Below are 17605 nucleotides of genomic sequence, written 5' to 3' on the forward strand. Positions count from 1 at the left end.
TCCCAAGAAGATGGGCCCAAGATCCAGGAGGAGGAATAGAACCCTCAGGTGATAGATAAGAGGGTCACTTGGCATTGAAATTTACAGAAATCCAGAGTGGGCAGGATTAATGAAGCTAATCGAAAGCCTTCCCAGAAGTCACTCTCTGTGGAGAAACAGGAACTGGGTGAGTGCAGTCAGCCAGGGGGGTGCCAACATCACTTACAATCAGGATGCAACGACAGGTCTAATGGAAAATGTTAGCATATTATAAAGGTGTGTTAACATGAAGCATGATGTCATGACAAGTGCAAGAAGAAGGGAAGCTGTCGGAGAGTTTGAAAAAGAAAAAAAAGTGAAGGGAAGAAAGAATCTCAGAGATTCTGCCACTCTGGCCAAGGGAGAGAGACTGAGCTAGGGGATTAAAAAACACGCTCCTACTCTCCATTCCTCTCTGAAATCAGTAAAAATATATTTAAAAAAATAAAAATTAAAAAAATAATACCAAAAAACAAGCTCCTAGCTGGTTTGGCTCAGTGGATAGAGTAGTGTTGGCCTATGGACCGAAAGTCCTGGGTTATAGTAGACTCGATCCCTGGCCCATGTGGGAGGCAACCAATTGATGTGTCTATTTCAAAGCAATGTTTCCCTCTCTCTACCTCTCCCTCTCTCTAAAAATTTTCTCCCTAGAAAGCTATAGTCTCGGATGAATAGAATGATTTGCTATCTTCTCCCCAGTCTGGATTAAGTACTCCGTGCTTTGGAAAGGCAGCCTGACTTCTTTACTTTTTTAAATTTTAAAATAATTGCTTAAAACATTCACAAAATCCAAAAGGGGCAAAAGAATATACAGGAAAAATTAGGTCCAGTTCCTCAGTTTCCTTTTCCAGAGGCAACTTCTGTTAGCAAGATTTTACGGAGCCTCCCAAAGACAGTGTCAGCATTTAGGAACAGTTAAGTATTAATTTATGGTTTTCACATAGGTGAGAGCACACTGCACAGTCCCTTTTGCACCTGGCTTTTTACAGATCTTGATTTTTACAGCATACTTTGGAAATTATTCCTTATCAATACATAGAGAACTGCCTTATTTTTAACAGCCACATCATTTTCCAGCTTGTAGATGCATCAGAATGTAACTAGTCTCCTATCAATGGGAATTCAGGTTAATTTCCAGTCTTTTCGCTATTACACCCTTGAACATATGTCATTTTGTGTGTGTATGAGAGAGAGAAAGAAAGGGAGTGAGCAGAGGAGTGGATTTGCAAAGTCAAAGGATATGTGTGTTTTAAAATATGGAGTCTGCCTCCCTTCTTGAGATGCATGCTGGCTGCTCATTTGTGAGCAGGTGGACTGGCCTGTGAACTATTTGACTGATAGGAGGAAACAGCCGAGATACCATTACATATGCTGTTTGTCTCAGTTCTGCCAACAATGCTGTGAGGTACAGAGTTAAGTAAATCCTATGTTTTGTCCAAGAAAGTCAAGCACAGCAAGGTTCTTTTATATATTTAGTTAGTTAGTTAGTTAGTTAGTTAATTAGTTACCTATTTATTTATTTAATTGATTGATTTGAAAGAGAGAGAAACATCGATTTGTTGTTCCACTTATTTGGAACACTAATGCATTAATTGGTTGATTCTTATATATGCCCTGATGGGGGATCGAACCTGTAACCTTGGTGTATCGGGACGATGCTCTAACCGCGTAAGCTACCCAGCTAGGGCTAACTGAGCAACCTCTGATCCGTCTGTCACATACCCTAATACAGGGAGAGGGTGCATCTCTCTGGGTAATGGATGGAGATATTTGATCTCTAGAAGTATGTATCCTTCATGATAAATAACCTAAAGCAACTTTCCAAGTTGGTCGTTGGGGTGGGCCTGGGATCCTCTGCTGAGCCTGGCTCAGGCTGAGCAGAGCTGAGAGAACACACCTGCTCCCATCCCACCGGTCCTGCATTGCCCTGGGGCCCTGAGATGCCCCGGCTGAGCCACCCCAAGCACAGGGTTCCCAAGATTCTAGAGCAATTAGGTGTCTTCTCATTGCCCACACGCCCACAGCTAAGCACAAGAGGACTTTTGTTTCCAAAGACAGGGCCTTGGGAAGCCTCCTCTACCCACCTGGGCCCCTCCTCTGTGGTGTGGGAAGATCCTGAGGTAGATATAAATGAGGCACGGCTCAATGCGTTATTAACATCCCGCCGGGTCACTTGGTTTGTCTTGGAACCACCACAAAGTAATCACGCTTTGGATCAGCAGCTCCTGTTTCATTTCCTCGTTCCTCAGGAGCTCCCACCCCAGCCTGGCCACAGCCCTTTCCCGCTCAGCTTTCCAGATTCCGAGGAAACCAAAGCTGTTCCCACTAACCCCCCAAGTCAGTCCTTTGGTTGGAACCTGGTGGGGGGAGGGCCCTGTAGACCCTGCACCCAGGGAGTGGCTCCCCTGGATGCTTCTGGAACTGGCTTATCGAATTCTTCTCTAGGGACCCCTTCTGAGCGGTGTGGACACACTTCTTTTAGGGGCTTCTTCTGATTCTCAGGCTTTTCTGATAGACTGGATCGCTCACTAGTGTTTTCAGAGTATTTCGCCTGGAATAACAGGTTCTAAGAAGGTGCCTTGGATTGCTAAAGGGAGCCCTTCAACCACAGAGTTCCAAAAATGGTGAACTATATATCCTACATTCGGAAAAGCACAAAAACTTGTATGTACAGATTAAACATTATTATAAAGCCAATTACCCATGTGACCTTCACCAGGTCAAGAAATAGAATATGGCCAGTATCCCCTTTTTTTGTGGTTCTCCCTAATCTATTTAATAATTGAAATTCAGGAGAGATTTCTCCTCTGAAGCAGGTCTGAAGAGCTCTGAGTTGATGTCCTTCCTGAATGGCCTCTAGTTCTAGTCACAGCATCTAATCATGCATGTTCACGGCTGCCTTCTCTGTAGGTCTATGAAGCTCTGAAACTTTGCTCTCTCCCAGCCCCTGCCTTCCACCCCACCACCCAACCAGGTTGGGAAGAAGTTATTAGTAGGTAAAAATACTTAACAAATAAAATGCATAGGTGAGGGAGGAGTGGTTGGCTATGGTAGATCTTCCCTTTGCCTTTTCTATTTTTAATGACTCCTCACTGAAGATGTTCTATTGATTTTTAGAGGAAAGGAGAGAAAGACAGAGACATCTCTGTGAGAGAAAAACATTGATCAACTGCCTCCCATACATACCCTGACCAGGAATAAAATCTGAAACCCAAGTATGTGCCCTGGCTGGGGTTCAACCCTGCCACCTGTTGGTGTATGGCACAATGCTCCAACCACCGGAGCCCCCCGGCCAGGTCACCTTTTCTTTTTTTCCAAAGAAGCATTTTGGGGGTTTGGGGTCACTATCAAGGACTTTGGCAGTTCTCCCCCTTTATCTTGGGGCCTTTTAAATCCCGTCTTCCTTTCTTCGCAATCATAAGTCCTGCCTGGCCATCAGCCATGAGTACAATGAAACATTCCTTCCTGTAGGTGAAAATAACTTTGGAGTACAAACTATACACATGTACAATGGCTGGGCACAGAATCCATTTCTGTCCTTCATTTTTAGTGAGGAGACCTCAATCCAGGAGGCATTCAATAAATAGTTTTGAACAAATAAACTTTCTTGGACGCGTTCCTGTTGTCCAGCCTTTTCCCAGGCTCAGCGTTCTCTCCTACCTGAAACCTCGGGAAACCACCACATTCCTCCTTAGCTGTTCCTGGCTTCTCTTTGTTGTCTAAGCTGGGTACCCTCCGGTTCTCTTGGCCGAGGCCTTGACCAATGATCTGATTTCTCACGCTTTACTCCCTGGTTTGCTGTGTCTTCAGGGTCCACCCAGGGGCAGAAACCACACCAGTTATTCAATAGAGAGAATTTAATACGAAGAAGTGTTGACGGGTATAAAGTTGTCCATTAGAGACAAGGCAAGGCAAGAACCCTAAGGTTTCATGCAGCGAGTACTGCAGGCAGCAGCTGCCACCTCCAGAGCTGGTAGAACCAAGGGATGAGATTGAATTATTAAAACTCAGGAACTTGCAGGAGGGGCCTATCAATCTGAAACTCAGATGTCTGGGGAGGGGGTTTGGCTCAGCTGACGCTGAGGTCTCTCAGCTCAGACAAGGGGAGCCAGGCTACTGGTGCTGGCGTCTCCAGCAGGAGGAGGGGATGCAATAGGCTGTTTCTGTGTTGGACAAACTTAGAACCGGTTCCGGTTGCTCTTACTGGTAAAGAAGGGAGGTTGGGGTGATGCTCACAAGAACCAAAGGTTTCCAGGAAGCAGACAGGAAGGAGTGAGCCCCTTCTCTTCCTTCAGTCTTTCAGTCTCCACCTAGTGCCCGCTCTGGGCAGAGCAGAACAGGGAACCAGGTGGGTAAGAGAACTGAGGCCAGCGTCCTAATGCAGGGAAGAAGGAGTGCGGAGTTCGAGGCTGAGAGACAATTGCTTAATAATAACGGACCCAGTTGGCCAGACAGGTAACCCAGGACTGGCTCTGCTGAAACTGCCGGCTGAGGGCTGTATTTGGTCCATTTCAGCTCCCATGGATTGAGCACTGGATTCCAGAGAAGCAGAGATGAACGCGTGAAACACAGTGCCTGCCCTCAAGGACTTACAGTCTGGTGGGAGTGTGCATCCTTGTACAGATTATCACAGTGCGAGCAGTCCGTGTGAAACACTCCCTGTCTGCAGCTCCCCACACTGTGAATGTCTCCCCCTACTTTTCGTGTTGTTGTTGTTAATCTTCACCCAAGAATATTTTTCCATTGAATTTTAGAGAGAATGATGGGGAAGGGAGAGACACATTGATTGGTTGCATCCCGTATGCACCCCAACCAGGGCCAGGAACCTGACACCGAGGTCCCGTGCCCTTGACCGGAATTGAACCCACGACCACTCGAGGGACACTCCCCACCACACACACACCAAGTGCACGAATTTCGTGCACCGGGCCCCTAGTGGTTAGGATAAAGGCAAATATGAAATAAATCAATATTGGCATATGATAATTGTCAATATGTTATTAGTTTTCCAGGCAAACTAATGGCCTATGCTATAGTCTAGGGAGGATATGACTTAAGAATGTTGCATTCTTCTATCTTTCTGGATGCTCCTTTCTATGTCTACCTTAACCCCACACATGCCTTGTTGTTTCCTTCATATGCCACATTCCTCATAAGATCTTACTTTTTTTTAAATCTTCACCTGAGGATATTTTTCTTTTGATTGTTATAGGAAGAGGAAGAGAGAGGGAATGATAGAGAGGAATATCGATGTGAGAGAAACACATTGATTGGTTGCCCCCTGCACACACCTCAACCAGGGCCTGGGCCCGGGAGGAGCCTGCAACCGAGGTATGGGCCCTTGACCAGAATCAAACCCAGGACCCTTCAGTCCTCAGGCCGATGCTCTATCCCCCTACTTTTGAAGAGTTGATCAGGGAAGGCCCCCTGAAGAGTGACATTTGAGTGAGTTCTGAAGGATGAGAAGGAGTCAGCCTGATGAAGGTCACGGGGAAGAGAGTTCTAGGCAGCGAAACCCACCAGTGTTTACACCAAGCATGTCAAACTCGTGGCCCACAGGCCACATGCGGCCCACAATGAGTATTTTTGTGGCCTAGCCAATATAACGGTATGTAAGAAATGTTTTAATAAAAATGTTGTAACTTAATTTTTACAATATCCTGTTATACATAATTTTATTAATAACGAACTACAATGTTCGCTAATGACTGATTACTATAATCGTGTTGCATTCATTTCCCTCACGCGCAGGCGCACCATTTCTCTCCACTAATACTAGCAGCGAATATTTTAGCATTACCACGTCATTAGTCTTGTACTGTCTTGTTTGGTGTGCGCAACAGGAAATATTTCGCTTTCAAAGAACAAGAAAAATGGGTTTATTTGCGGTATGCTTATTAATTTGCGCAGTTATTCCGTGTCTGATAAGTTAATGTTGAAGAAAAAATATTAATTTTTATTTAAGTGTCCTATTATTTTATGTTAACGATCACTCATTTATTTCAGCCTTTTGTGTTCAGCATGTCTCTATCGAAATAAGCCTACGTTTCTATGACAATTGAAGCTTTTGCTTTTTTGCGGCCCACATAAACTTAGACCTTATTTATTTGGCCCGTGTTAGCCTTTGAGTTTGACATGCTTGGTTTACACCCTGCGAATGGAACCCGCTGGCCTGTTCGAGGAGGATCAAGGCCACTGTGTCTGGGGGGCAGAAGGACAGGCTAGAGAAATCTGCAGGGCCTAGAGCAGGCCGCGCCTCATGAGCCTTGTTAAAGAGTTTGGATTTTATTCTAAGCGTGATGGGAAACTGCTGGAAGGGTTTTAGGCACGGAATAGGTGTGGTCTGATTTGCACTGAAATAAAATCCCAAACTCTGGTTGCTCTCAAGAGAGCAGCGCCACGAATGGCAGCGGACCAGAGCGTGCTGGGAAGTGTGCTGTGGGCCTTACACCCAGTAGGCCACCTCGATCTCAACAACCCTGTGGGCAGCTTTTACTCTCCTCACTTTGCAGACACGGAAAGTGAGGCTCAGTAAGTCACACAGCTGGTCGGAGCGGAGATGCAGTTGTAGACACCAGGCACATGCTGCAGCCATGCCCCGCCAGGCTGCGGCCCTGCTGTTTCCTGTTCAGTAGGGAAGGGAACGGGCCAAAGAAAATCTCCTCCAAGTTATTGGAGGGGTGGGGCGAGGGGAAGAATTCTCTGACTGGCGGGCATGGAATCACGTGAGCTAGGTTGTTAAGTTCATTGTGAAAGGCTAATGGCAAAAATAAAGGATGTTGACTGAATTAGCTCATCATTGAAGAAAATAAGAAGCAAAAAATATCTCAGACACTATGTCAGCTCCTATGCCTTTTACCATTTATTTCTTTTTCTTACTTTATTGAAATTAACAGGCCCTCCAGTTCAGTGTTGAATACAAGTGGTGAGAGCAGCAGGCACCCCTGATCTTTTTCTAGCATTTAAATTACATATAATAAGTTAGTTTTAGGCAGACACCTTGCTCTGGATCTTAAAGAGAATGCCTATTCTGCCTGGGCAGTATGGCTCAGTGGTTGAGCTTTGACCTATGAGCCAGGAGGTCACGGTTCGATTCTCAGTCAGGGCAAATGCAATGGTTACAGGCTCAACCCCAGTAGGGGGTGTGCAGGAGGCAGCCAATCAATGAGTCGCTACCATTGATTGTTTCTCTCTCTCTCTCTCTCTCGCTCTCGCTCTCTCTTCCTTCCTCTCTGAAATAAATAAAAAATGTTTTTTTTTTAAAAAGAATACATATTTTCTCTCTCTCCCTCCCTCTCTTCCTACTTCTTTCCCTTTCTCCCTCTCTGTCAAGAGTATTTTATTAATTAACATACTGGAAGATGGAGGCGGGGGGATTGGTTGGAGGGAGAAAGTGGGGCTACTAGTAATTTATATTCAGGGACTATATCGCCATCAGGCTCTGAGCCTGCGTTCTGATTGTGCCTTCTTTCTTAGACAGGATCTTATCTCATTGTAAGGCAAATGGTCACAGACATTCCAGACTTTCCGTCTCCTGACTTGTTTACCCCATAAAGAGAAACTGCCTCTTTTCTAATCTTTCCAGCAAAAGCCTAGAGGTGACACTCTCTGGCTAATTGGTCCCGCCTGGGTAACATGCCCGTTCCCACAATTAGTGTGGCCAGAGCAATGGCATTCTGCCTGGTCAGACCCGAGTCACTGGGGTCCACCGCTGGGGGGATGTGGGTGTGAGGTCAACCCCCTTTGAACAACATGAAGTGGTGATAGGTTTGTATACAAAGGTAGACTGACAACAGCTCTGTGCTGTAGGTAACATTGGAGCTGGGTTTGCAGGATAGGCAGGGTTTAATCAGGGAGATACATTATCACACTTAGTAATTTCTTGATATAGCTTAATGACAAATCTATGCTCAGATTTCTATGATTTCCTCAAAAAATGTCTTTATAACTTTGTTTGTTTGAATTAAAATTCAAGCAAAGTCCACAGATTGCATTTGTTAATACATCTCTTAAGTCTCTCTCAGTAAACTTTTACTTGAAGATATTTTGTTTCTCTCTTTTTTTAAATTTATGTTTATTGTTGAAAGTATTACAAATGTCCTCCTTTTGTTCCCCCATTAATCCCCTCCACCTGATCCCACCCCCACCCCAGGCCTTCACTGCACTGTTGTCTGTGTCCATGGGTTATGCATATATGCATATAAATTCTTTGGTTAATCTCTTCCAGTCCCTCCACCCACTTCCCTCTGAGATTCGTCAGTCTGTTCCATGCTTCCATGTCTCTGGATCTATTTTGTTCCACATATATGTGAGATTGTACAGTATATGTCTTTTTCTGTCTGAATTATTTCACTTATAATGCCCTCAATGGCCATCCATGCTGTCAAAAATGATAAGAGTTTATTCTTTCCCTGGCCAGTGTGGCTCAGTGGTTGAGCATTGATCCATGAACCAGGAGGTCAAGGTTTGGGCACACGCCCATTTTTCAGGCTTGATCCCCAGGAGGGTGTGTGCAGGAAGCAGCCGATCTATCTCTCTCCCTCTCCTTTCTTCTCTGAAATCAATAAAAATAATTTTTTAAAAAGAGTTTATTCTTTCTTATGGCTGAGTAATAGTCTTTTGTGTATATGTTTTATGTCTCCTTTATCCATTCATCCATTAATGAACTCTTATTTCCATATCTTGGCTATGGTAAATAATGCAGCAATCAACACTGGGGCGCAGCTCTCCTTTTGAGGTAGTGTTTTGTTTTCTTCAGATAAATACCCAGAAATGGAATGTAAGTATCTTTTGACCTATAATATTTCCTCTACATTTTACTTTTCCCGTGGCATTTACTTGTTGAGCAAACTGAGTCATTCTGGTTTGACTGGCTAATATCTCAAGATCATGAAGACGGTGTTAACATGTTTCTCTCTTTGGAGCTGTTGTTTGTAGACTGGAAGCCAGATCTAGAGACTTGATTTCTTAGGGCCAATTTTCTTTCCTTTCTTTTTTTTGGCAGGTCTGCATAGGTGGTGCTGCGTACTTTCTATTGCGTCATATCAGGAGGTATGTGAAGTCTGGTTCTCTTAAAGGGAATGATTTCGGTTTTCACCTTATGATTTTTGCTGTGGACTTTTTTTAGTAGATACTATATTTTATGTTTAAAAGTTCCCTTTTATTCCTAATTTGATAAGATTTTTTTTAAAGTCAGGAATGGATGCTTAATTTACTAAATGCTTTCTTTCTTTCTCCTCCTACTCCCCCTCCTCCTCCTCGTCCTCCTCCTCTTCCTCTTCCTCCTCTCCTTTTTTCATCTCCTTACCAGTATTCCTTTCTGGTTTTGGTAACAAGGGTTTCTATCTTCATAGAATAAGTTGGGAAATACTCCCTATTTTTTCTGGTTTTTGGAAGAATTTGTGTTAGAATGGAATTGTCTTTTTTTTTTTTTACATTTTGGTAGAATTTGCCTGTAAGTCTCTGTGTGTGTGGACCTGGTGTTTTCTTTGTGGGAATATTTTAAACTACTGATTCCATTTCTTTAATGGTTTCAGAATATTCCTGTTCTCTATGTCTTGAGTCAGTTTTGATGAGTTACATTTTCCTATGGATTTGTTCTAAGTTTACAAATTTATTGACATCAAGTGTTCATAACATTTCTTCTTAAGGTCACCTTTTTCATTTCTAATGTATTTTTTTGCCTTCTTTCATTTTTCTTGATCAATAGTGCCTAGAGTTTATCAATTTTATTAGTCTTTTAAAAGAACCAACTTTTGGCTTTCTTAATCCTCTCCATTCAAAACCTCTTTTTCTCCATTTAATTAATTTCTGGCCTTTATTATTTTTTTCTTTTTAAAAATATGTTCTTATTGATTTTAGAGCGAGGGAAAAGGAGAGGGAGAGAGAGAGGACTATCAATGAGAGAGAAACCATTGATCGGCTGCCTCCTGCATGCCCCGTACTGGGGATCGAGCCTGCAACCCAGGCATGTGCCCTGAAATCCAACTGTGACCTCCTGGTTCATAGGTCAACATTCTACCACTGAGCCACACCAGCCAGGGCTTTCTGCTTTCTTTATGTGTGTTCTGGTGCACTTCTTCAAACTTTCTAAGTTGGGCACTTAGCTCATTAATTTTAGCCTTTCTTCTTTTAATATAAGTGTTTTCTCTCCAAGGCCTTCCTTGGCTACATTCCTCAACTTCTAAGATTTAGCCTTTTCCTTATAAAATAGCTTAAAAGTATTTTCTATATCTATTTCAACCTGATTTTTATTATAGTCTCTCTTTTGACTCATGAGCATTTGGAAGAGAATTTCTATTTTTTATAATTAAAAAAAGAGAGATTGTTAATCTACATTTAGTGAAGTGCACAGATCATGTGTATAGCTTGATGAGTGTTACCAAACATATACATCTGTATAAATAACACATCTGTCAATATATAGACCACTTCCATGACAGCAGAAACTTGTCTTATTCTCTTTCCACCTACCCCTGCTCTTCCCTGCACAACCTGGGGCAGCAGCTATTCTGCTCTTGAGCATGGTAGACTAGCTTTGCCTCTTCTAAATCTATCTATATAAAACCCTAATATGCAAATTGACCCAATGGCGGAATGACCGGTTGCTATGAGACGCACTGACCACCAGGGGCAAGAGCAGCAGCGGTGGCGGGAGCCTCTCCTGCCTCCACAGCAGTGCTAAGGAGCAGTAAGCTAAGCGGTAAGGAGTGAGCAGGCAGGCAGTTAGGACCAAGCAGGCCGGTGGTTAGGAGCGAGGTGTCCCAGGTTTCGAGAGGGCTCAGGCTGGGCTGTGGGACATGCCCCTGTGCACAAATTTTGTGCACCAGTCCTCTAGTTTTGATATAAATAGGATCATACTATATGTGCTATGTGCTCTTTTGCATCTAGCTTTTCTTCAATATAGTGTTTGTGAGTGTTTTCTCTGTTGTTGCTTGTAGTTTTTGGTGATTGTTTTCTCTCTTTCTCTTCTTCTTCATCCTCCCATTCCCTCTCCCTATCTCTTTCCCCTTCTTCTTCTTCTTTTTAAGGAGTTCATATTTCAGTGCATGAAAGTACTACAGTTTATGTATCCCTTCCTCTGTTGATGGATAGTTGGGTTGTTTCCAGTTTGGGGTAATTATGATGATGAAAGTTGTTATGAATGTTTTTGTACAAGACTTTTTGTGGAGTATGTTTTCATTTCTCCTGGGTAAACACCTAGGAGTGGAGGTACTGGAGTCATGGGATAGGTGCGTGTTTGCTTTTATAAGAAATTGCCAAACAGTTTTCGAAAGAGGTTCTACCATTTTACACTCCCGTTAGGAACATCCTCACTGACACTGAACATTTTAAGTCTTTTTCGTTTTAATTATTCTAGTGAGTAAAATGTGGTATCCTAGTTGTTTTTTATAATCAATTTTATTGAGGTATAATTTGCATACAATAAAATGCACACATTTTAAATGTATAATTTGTTGCCCTAGCCCAGGGGTGGGCAAACTTTTTGACTTGAGGGCCACAATGGGTTTTTAAACTGGACCGGAGGGCAGGAACAAAAGCATGGATGGAGTGTTTGTGTGAACTAATATAAATTCAGAGTAAACATCATTACATAAAAGGGTATGGTCTTTTTTTTCAATATTTTAGAGAGAGAGGAAGGGAGAGATTGAAACATCAATGGGAGAGAAACATCAACATTGATCAGCTGCCTCCTGCACACCCCCTACTGGGGATCGAGCCCAAAACTCATGCATGTGCCCTGACTGGAAACCTCTTGGTTCATGGGTTGGCGCTCAACCACTGAACCACACTGGCTGGGCTAATTTGGTGAGTTTTGACAAATGTATATGCCTATATAAACCATCATCTCTAATCAAGGTATAAAACATTTCCATCACCTCAGGAAATTCTCATGACCCTTCACAGTCACTTCCACCCCACTGATGCTCCAGGTAACCATTAATCATATTTCCACCACTTTTGATTTGTTTTGCCTGCTCTAGAATTTCATATAAATGGAATCATATACTATGTACTGTTCATTTGGTATGGTTTCTTTTATTCAGCGTAATTATTTTAAGACTCACCCATACTTTTGTGTCTAGCATTAACACTTTCCTTTTTATTGCTGAGTGGCATTCTGTTGTATGGGTACACCAAACTTGCTTATCTATTCTCTTGATGATGGACATTCAGTTTGTTTTTATTCTTTGGCTATTCTGAACAAATCTTCTATGAATATTCTTGCACACATATTTTTGGGAATATATTTTTATTTCTCTTGGTTAAATATCTAGGAGTGGAATAGCTAAACCCCATGAAAGGTATATGTTGAACTTTTTAAAAAACTACCAGACTGTTTTCCAGCAGTATATGAGGGTTTCAGTTACTTCACATCCTTACCAATACTTGGCATGGTTGGTCTTTGTAGTTTTAGCTATTCTAATGGTTGTGTGGTGCTATCTCATTGTGGCTTTAATTTGAACAAGGTTAATGCTAATTCAATTTGTTAAGCATTTTTTCTTTTAGATTCATGATCACAATTCCTGATCGTCTTCTCATGCACTAATGTATTTTGTGACGTGTCAGTTGAAGTATTTCATCATTTTTATGGGGTCTTTATATTCTTATTACTGAATTGCAAGAGATTTATATATTCTATTTATAAATCATTTGTCAAATATTTTCTCCCAATCATGTAACATACCTTATTTACTTAACCAGGTGTCTTAATGTGCAGATTTGAATTTTATGAAGTCTAGTTTATCAACTTTTTCTTTTATGGTTAATGCTTTTTTTTTGGTTTATTTTAGCTGCAAAATCTTTGCTATACCAAGATCATGAAGGTTTAGTCTAGAAGCTCTATAATTTTAGCTTTTATATTTACCCATCTTGAATTAATTTCTGTTTATAGTATGTAGGGGTCAAGATATACTCCTCCACCTATGGATATACAGCTGTTCTAGCACCATTTTTGTTGTTCTGTTCACATTTTGGTATAATTTATTAGCGGGGAGCAAGAATAAAATGAAAAGTAAGGCTAGAAAAGAGGAAAAACAAATATCAAATGGTGTGTTTCTGAGTCAACCATAGTTTCACAAGAAAACAGCTGGTTCCACAGTCATGGGGAAATCTGCAATGCGCAGGAGGGGAGCAGTGACTGCCAGATTCTTGCGACAGAAGAATCTGATTAGCCATACTTCGCACTTTGGGGTGCTCTCCCCTCCCCACTTTGGCCTTGTTAGCTTCTCAATTTCTACAAAGAAAAATGCAGAGACTTTGTTTGGGATTGCACTGACTATAGATCAATTTGGGGAGAATGTACAATATTTTGAGTCTTTCAATCCATGAATATGTCCTGTAATTGAAAAAGAAAAAATGATTTTTAAAAATCCATGAATATGTATATCTCTCCATTTATTCTGGTTTTTAACATTTTCTCTCAGCAGTGTTTTATATATAGGAACTTAACACAAATTTTGTTAGTCATTTCCAAGTATTTTATGTTCTTTGATACTGTTATAAGTGATAATTCTCTTTTCAATTTTTCATTGCTAGTATATAAAGATACAACGGATTTTTATTTATTGGTTATATATCCATGACCTTAATAAGTTTGGTGTTTTGTTTTGTGTTTGTTTTTTTTTTAAAGTAAGGTTTTTTTGTAGATTCTTTAAAAATGTCTACCTATACGATTGTTTTGTTTGTATATAGAGACCTTTTTGCTTCTCTTCCAATCTTTATGTTTGTTCTGCTTGCCTTATTTCCCTGGCTAGGACCTCCAGTACAATGTTGAAAGCAAGTGCAGAGGCAAAACCCTTGCCTTGTTTCTGATTTTAGAGGGAACACAATTGGTCTTTCACCTTTAAGTACGTTGGCTGAAGGATTTTCAGAAGACAGCTTTATTGAGGTTTGACAGTTCCTTTTATGCTAGTCTGCTGAGGGTTTTAATGATAAAATGTGGAATTTTAACAAATTTTTTGCGTCTGTTGAGATGATCAAGTGGTTTTTCACCTTTTCTGTATATATGATGAAGTATATTAATTGATTTTCAAAATGTTAAACTAACATAGTCTTACTGTGGTAAACCTCATTTATTCATAATGGTTATGTTCTTTGTGTACGGCTAGGTTTGATTGCCTAATACTGCTAATTCAATTTGTTAAGCATTTTTTCGTTTAGATTCATGAGGATTATTGATCTATGGTTTTATCTTCTTGTGCTTTAGTGGTTCCTTCCTCCTCTTTTGAAAGAATTTGTGTAAGATTGACATTTATTCCTTATATGTTTGAAATAAATCACTAATGAAACCATCTGGGCCTGGATCTTTTTCAGGGAAAAACTTTAAATTATGAATTTAATTTTTAAAATATGTATTATGTTTAAAAATTAGATTATTTTGTATTAGTCTCTGTAATTTTTGTCTTTCAGGAATTTTCCCATTTCATCTAGCTTGTTGAATTTGATGGTATAACCTTGTTCACAATATTCCTTTATTATCCTTCACTGTAGGCTCCATAGTATGGTTCCCTCTTTTATTCCTAGTATAGTTAATTTATTTTTTCTCCCTTTGTTTTCTTGATCAGTTTATCAATTTTATTTGTATTTTCAAAGAATGAACTTTGGCTATGTTGATTTTCCTTATTTGCCTGTTTCCAATTTTGTTGATTTTGGCTTTAATCTTTACCGTTTCCTTCTTTGAAGTTATTTTGTGTTTAAATTTCTTTTTCTAGCTTGTTAAGGTAGAAACGTAAATCAATGACTTAAAATCTTTTTTCTTTTCTCATATAGTCACTTAAAGCTCTAAATTTCCTTCTCAGCCCTGTGCTATATCTGCACCTCACAAATGTTGGCATGTTGTGTTTACCATACCAACTCAAAATATTTTCTAAGTCTCCGTGTGATTTTTTTTTCTTTGACCAATGGCTATTTCAGAAGTGTGGTGTGTTTCTTTTTAAATGTCTAAGAACATGTGGGTTTCATATGTATCTTTCTGTTATCGATTTCTAATTTAATTTCATTGTGGAGAGTGAATATTATCTGTGTAATTTCAGATAATTGAAATTTATTGAGACTCATAGTCCAGTATATGATCTATTTAGGTGAATATTCCATGTGCCCTTGAAAATTATTTGCTCTAAGATAAACTGATGAACAAAATAGATCCAGAGACATAGAAGCATGGAACAGACTGTGGAATCTCAGAGGAAAGGTGGGGATGGGTGGGTGGGTAGGAAGATCAACCAAAGAACTTGTATGTATATTTGCATAACCCATGGACGGAGACAATAGGGTGGTGAAGGCCTGGGGCGGGAGAAGGGGGCAGGCTAGAAGGGTTCAATGTCAGATCTGATTATTTAAAAATGAAATGTGACTTCAAATGAGTGAAACACAATAAGATGTTTTAATGTGTAATAATTCAGTCCTCACCCTGGACGAGTTAGCTGGGCACACATTTTGGAGACCTTGGGTTTAAGGAACAGGCCATAGGGAGGTTAGCAGCTGGCTGAGGGCTGGCATTTGGCTTCCTTCTTCAAAGCCTCCAGCTGTCACAGTGGGAAGCGTGCTTCTGTGTCTAACTCCTGCCCGGCTCTTGCTAATCCCTACTTTTGTTTAGTGACAAAACAGCCAGGATAAGGGAAGCCTGGCATCTCTGAGGCTTGGGGCCTTTGTCGCTAGCTTACTCTGGGATCTTGAGCAAGTCCATTTCTGCGATTCTCGGCTTTCTCGTGTACGAAACACAGGCCCATGGCATTCCCAGTCCCACCATTCTATAAGAAGCAGCTCAGGGTGGCTGGCTTCTATAAATCCTGGGTCCAAATCCACGTAACATTTACGTGGCCTTGAATGAATGACTTTACTTTTCTGAGCCTGTTGTCTGACCTATTAAATGAAAACATACTTAGTTTGTGAGGATCAAATGTACATAAATCCAAAAAATAATATTTTCCTTTCTTTATCTCTTACACCTGTGTTCTCAAATTTTATACTGGGAAATCAGAATCCCTTGGGGCATCCTCCCTCTGACTCCTCCTACTTCACCCCGTCTCAGTGATGCTGAGGCAGGGGGTCAGGGGTGAAGGTCCGGGGTCTGCATTTCTGTGGGCTCCTCGGTGGTTATCCTTACTGAGGCACAGCACCAGGCCCTGCCGGTCTCCTGCCCCATCAGACACGGAACCTTGCACTTTGAAGTGCTGGAAAAGCAAACAAAAGGACTGGGCAGGTGAAGGCCAGCAAGACAAATGACCTGTGCTTCTGCAGGTCAAGTGGTCCCCAGAGGCTGCGCAGTGTACGGCCTTTATATGTGTCCAGGCAGGTCTTTGTCAGCCCAGCCAAGCCCAACTCTGCTGGGAAGTGCGGTGTGGTCAGACCCCGTTTGTCATCTCTTTCCTTTCCCCTCCCCTGGCTCTGTTTTGACAGGTGTGTCCAGGGCTGGCGCAGCAGCTGCCAGCTCAGCCCCTGCCAGGGAAGGGGAGCTGGAGGAAGGCCTGAGGGTTCTGCCCAGCCCGCTGTCCTACCCCAGCTGGAGTGTTGTGGGGGCTCACCAATGTGCCCGAGGCCTGGAAGCCCTCTTGCTCTCCTTAGAGGGAGGCCCAGGAGCTGCTTTCAGGGTTTGCAAATCTGGTTGGGACTGAAACACCTCAATGGCAAAGGCCATGATTTTAACCCAGTGACTGCGATCCTGCGTGCTATCGCCTTTTGGTCTGGGGTCAGGCTTTATTGCTTTGGTCCTGGCCGGGCAGGAGGAAGAGTGCTTGATTAGAACGGCAGAACAGAGGAATCCAGCACATTCCATGGGAATCCCAGAAGGAGTCAAGACAGGGCCACTCTCTGTTTCCTGATAAAGACAATGAAGGTCAGAGCGGGGCAGTGATGGTCGCACAATGGTTGCAGGGCCCGGCTGGTAGGAAGCACGACCTGCCCCGGTTCCATGTCCACAGAGAGATTCCAGGTGGAGGCCCCCCGTCCTCCTCCCCGCCCAAGTCTCCTCACTCTGATGCGGTTGGATCCATTTCACCCAGTTTACGCACAGAGCAACACATTGACTCACAGTGTTTGCTACAAGCTTTGTGGTCTGTCAGCCTGCCCGCCCCACCAAGCCCAGTGGTTAGCTCTTGGGATTTTCAGCAGTGCCTATAACAGCCCTGGTACTCTGAAGGGAGGGTCTCATATTAGTACCTTTGCTATTTGATGAGGTGGGACAGAGGGATCGGGTTGTGGGTACATTTTGGGGAATGCCCAGCAGGAGCTGCCCAATGGCCTACCCAACAGCAAAGTGGCCTGAGAACTGGAATGGCCCCCAAACCAGAGACGTGAGAAATTGCATTGACCAGGAATCCAGAGACCCAAGAACTGTGCCAGATGGGCAGTAACCCCTCAGCCTTTGGTCTCTCACTTGAAAAGTAAAGCATTTGAGCCTCATGGTTCCCGAGCTCAGTCCTAGCTCTGAGCATTAAGGGAAAGTAGGGGAGTGGAGGCCCCCAGCTCTGGCCACTCATCCGCAAAGGAAACTGGCGCCCCTGTGATTCAAGAAACTCTGGTTCTGTGTAATGAGGCCCATCATGGTAATGCCTGATGTTTATGGAATGGCAACCACTGCCGGGTG

Source organism: Myotis davidii, unplaced genomic scaffold, assembly GCF_000327345.1.
Source record: "Myotis davidii unplaced genomic scaffold, ASM32734v1 scaffold198, whole genome shotgun sequence".
NCBI lineage: Eukaryota > Metazoa > Chordata > Mammalia > Chiroptera > Vespertilionidae > Myotis > Myotis davidii.